Genomic DNA, 5048 nt, shown 5'->3' with positions numbered 1-5048 from the left:
AATAAATAAACGCATTCATGATGTAATTTAAAATGTCCCTCCTAGAAAGAGAACGTTTTGATATTCAGATCTTGTCATAAATAGAGATACAGACATTTCAGCATATATTATCACCCTGAAAAGGCAGTTTGTTTTAGGTAGAAATGTTCGAACATTCAATATTATATGCACTTATATAAATTATTTCTCCATCATGAGTTAGCAAAGCACTTGACTTTACAATGTTTTCAAATATGAGAAAAACAATTATTTTCAAGAGTTATACAGAGACCTAACTCAAAAACGAAATTGCTGTTAAAGGTATGTTGTCATCGTTTTCAACATCAATTTGTTTACTGAAAGGAGAACACCGAAATGTTCAGATTACTCACAAACAGGGTCAAATATGTACATATACATTCCTTCTAGTTTAAATCTTTGAATATTAGTTTTCATCCAAATAAAAAAGTCATATCGTTTGAGTTAAAAATACAACATTACAATAATTAAATCTGACACAACCATGAAATTTTAATGTGACTTTGGATTTCCAACTAATGTTTACTAAACTGTACGAGGTTTCAAACAGATTAAAGATAAAGAAACCTAACAGAGTACAACATAACATGTATCTCTATTTATTTTCCGGTCTTTAACACATTATTATGTGTCATCAATTATTATCTTTGGTTTATAGTGTACATTCACGTAAAACATTGACAAATATCAGAAGCTCCTTATAATCGTTAGATGATACAGACAAACCTCTCTTTTATAATATCAATTCACAATACAAAGGGTAGTATGGATTTTTGTAACAAGACAGCTCAGGTAAATAGAACTGGCCTCATGAACGATTAAAGTATACTGTTATAACGCCAAGAAACTGGTGTGCTTGTCATGATGACTTTTTGTTATTTGCTCCTGTAGCAGTTATGTATAAAAATGCAAATCATGTTGGCCATTAATTTCAAGACCAAACTAAGCAATTTCGCTTCTGTACAGTTAAAGGAAGAGTACAATCAGGACCGACGAATCCAATTCAAAGCTCAAAGAAAAATAAACCAAAGTAGAGACTTAATTTGTATGTGAAAAAATAAACACGAGGCTCATACCTGCTACCTCATTTGGGGTGTCAAAATAACACTTTTTCAACAAGACCTAAAGGATATACTTTGCTATATTATGTTATAGCATGATAGCAAATAAAAAAGACTTTTGATTGGACATATTTATTTTAATATTTTGTATCATGTTCTGGATGTAACACAAGTACTTTCACGCTTTCTGAACAAAACTTTTGCTAATGTTAGAACACACAAACGTTTAATATGCTCTATCAATTACTAGAGTAATCTTTTACAAGTAGAATAATCTATTCAGCTACTACATTGTGATCCCTCAAATAAATGAAGGGTTAATGTAGGACTCAAGGTACAAGTTACATTAAAGTAAAAAACCCATCTACAATTTTGCGAATATAACATAAAGGACATGACGGTTGATTATTGGAAGGGAAATTAAGTAAAGTTATCTTTGCAAAGTCACGCCAATTATTTCAAATTAGATGAAAAAATATTCTAGAATACACTGTCATTTTTCAGAAAACAAAACAATCAAAGGAACATATTACTCCTTTAGAGCAGAATCGGTGACACAAGTTTCCAGCACATGCTGATCGTATTGTGTTAATTGCAATGAAACATTTGTCACAATGCTTGTATATAAGTATTTTGTAGAAATTAATCTAGTACCTGCAACATGAATAAAATGGGAAAAAGTTTAGACTTGTGGATACTAGTTTGAATTTGGTTACTTTATCGGTTCATATCAGATGAACACATCGTAACAATAAACCTCTTTTATGTCTTTTATGTCTAGATTTTAATTATGTCAATTATTGTAAACTTTGTTATTAAAATCCATGGATTTGTAAATAATAAAGGACGTTCTAGTTTAGAAAATATTATAGTTTGGATAAACTTCTGAAATACCCAGCCATCTTTCTTCACAACTGTGTACCAACTTTTACAAAGACTATTCACACACCTGCCATATTCCTACAATATAAAAGTCTTTCCACACGGCGATCGTGGAATGCATTACGGACGAGCCCAAATGATTCCATATGATGTCAACTTATTTAAACGTAACATAAAAATGTGTCTAGTAATCAGTAGTGTCCAACAACTGAAAAGCTGACGGGCAAAACAGGACATCTAGTCCTATTACTCAAACCCCCAAATCTGTATTCATATTGATGGATATTATAAAGGCTACGGTAACAGTCCAGATTATTTTCGCAATAGACAGCGATAACAAAAACGAAGAATAGTATCTTCTATCTGATCAGTCTCTATCTGATCAGTCTCTATCAGTCTCAGTGCAAATATGTCGGTCTCTCAGGAAAATAGTACGGTTTAAAATTCCACACTATGTGTGTTTCTTAAAAAGCAAATTTAAGAATTTTAGAGGATGTGTTTGCTATTTTGAGCTAAGAAATGACATTGTTGCTTATTTAAGATGCTAATGTGCACAAAACTACAGAACAGAAATGATGAACAGGCACCTTTATATAAATATATACATTCAATCTCTTACTGCACTTTGGTTAGTCATTTGTTTGTTTGATTCTGTGGTGCTTTATGGCACAGCAACAAAATTAGGTTATTTAGTGCCGAGACAATATAAGTACAGAGCTATCTGATCTAGGCTAGTCAGATGATAGGATTCGAACACACACATTTTCGATTGTGAGTTCGAGGCTCTAAATACTGAGCAACACCTAGTTTAAGCATTAAATAAAATAAAATATATTTATTTTGAATGGGCTTAAGAAAATAAACTGGGACCAAGGATACATTTTACAATGAATTTTCAGTTTCTTAACGTTTGTTTTTGTGTTCAACAACTCATAAGTATTGCCGCATAATATTATTTTTCATTCGTATGAACATGGTGTTTCACTTTTCTTAATAATTGCTTTGTTATCTATTATGCCATATTTGTTATACCTTTAATAATTCAGGATTAGACTTTAATGTCCATCAGTGTCATAGTGGGACTGATAAGTATCCTACCATTCAGTTTTATGTTTTGCTTCATATTTATTCCATTAATCTTATAGGTTAGGTTGTATATAATTTGTAGCACATGATTCCTCAAGGCTGCATTGCTTGAGAGTATACTTTGAAGATAGCTGTATGCTAATTAGGCTTGGTATTTCCATTTTTCCATTTAGTTTTGAAATGCCTGTATATAGAGGGTTGACCAGCATGCAATCTGTCTGTTTTTGTCCCTCCAACATATACATCGGATCCTTATTCAGCAGAAATTATTAATTGGTATTTCTAGTAACACTTTGCCAACTTCAATAATCTTATATACTTTAAAACTTTCAAGTTCATTATCCTCATTGCTATCACTAGCTAATATTGGCCAAATGAAACCATCAACTGAAGTAGAACTTCATAAATAATGCAGTGTTGAAACTAAACCAGATCCATAGTTTTATATCCATTCGTACCAACCCCGTGGTCTAAGTGATTAGAGCGTCCCCCTTGGATGAGGGAGGTCAGAAGTTCGAAGCCCGGCCGAGTCATTCCAAAGGCTTATAAGAATGGCACTAACACCTGCCTCGCATAGCGCTCAGCATTAAGAGGTTAGTGTTAGAACTGGCCGACATGGTGTCAAGATAATGTGACTAGGTGGGACATGATGCTACATGTCTGCGGCATGATGCTCCAGTGCCAGACATCACTGTCAACTGTCACGCTGCAGACATTGTAGCATTATGACTGGAACATTGCTAAAGTTACGTTAAAAATCCAAATCACATTCACACACGCACACACCAATCAAATCAACCATACATGGCTAGCGGAAGTACTCAGATGAGTATACTGTTGCCGACCTGTAAAACAACATATATCGCGTCAAGTGCTTAGAGGCCTCTAGCGGTAGCCTGATTTTTCTCGCAACAAACACTTTAAGGGATAATAGTCAAATACAAGTTGTATAAAGCTCAGACTGCATTTTTATATGTGTGACTTTGAACTAATTGTGCTGGATATTTCGCTCATCAAGACTTCAGACTGATATAATGTTTGCGTGATAGACGCACTCGCTCACCCTGACAGTACCAGTTATAAAACTCGGTACATAGGCTGCAGATCTACGTATTGCCTTCAAGTAGTTCTAGTCACTATTTCTCAAACGATGTCTTATAGTCAAGTAAACTTATGATACGGTCTTGAATCCATTGTGCTTTTTGGATCATGCTTAGTCTAAAAAACTTTTTATATATTTTATACTGGACAAGACTTGACTTCCTAATTATATCGTTGTTCATCTGAGTCACAGATTATACTGCATTATAGTGAAATTAATATATCATCAGACTATAGGCAAACATTTAACTTAGTTTTAAATATTACAATTTAGCCAGATTTGACAAAAGAGTTTTATCTATCATTACTCTAAATAACATATAAAACGTCTTATTAGACAGGTACTTATGCAACAAGGCTTATAAACATCAAGTAGCTAATTATAAAACTAAACTTATGGAGGGTCACCTACAATATAATTTGCACTATGGCAAACCGCTTTAGTATCTCTTCTTTTTTGGTTACATTTGTCTAATTATCCATACAAACTGGTTATCACTACTTCAAAAGTTAACGCTTCTAAAAGACTCCCCTTTAAGCTCCTCAGCATAACGTATAACTACTTACGTTGAAATCATCATTTAAGAAGATATAAGGTTTTCATTATTGCAGCGAATATAAGAATTATTATGGATAAGAGTGGGTTGAATCAAGACAGGGTTTTCACACTGCATCAAGCTGCTAATTTTGTCATGTTTGCGTTGAAAAGTATAATATGTAGTTTTCTTCTGGCAACAGTGGTTGAACTAAAATACTACTCTGCTTGCCCTTGAATTTATTTCACATTAAAATTTTGGCTAATGTCAGCGATTTGAGAAATATGAAGACCGCATGGGTTAATTGTTGTTTTAAAGTTACCCTTGTTGTTTTCCATCACTTACAGAGCAAACATTTGTTGAA

Source organism: Sinohyriopsis cumingii, chromosome 9, assembly GCF_028554795.1.
Source record: "Sinohyriopsis cumingii isolate HCF-2022 chromosome 9, ASM2855479v2, whole genome shotgun sequence".
NCBI classification, from domain to species: Eukaryota; Metazoa; Mollusca; class Bivalvia; order Unionida; family Unionidae; genus Sinohyriopsis; species Sinohyriopsis cumingii.
The sequence above is the reverse complement of the archived record's forward strand: the minus strand, read 5'-3'. Positions refer to the sequence as shown.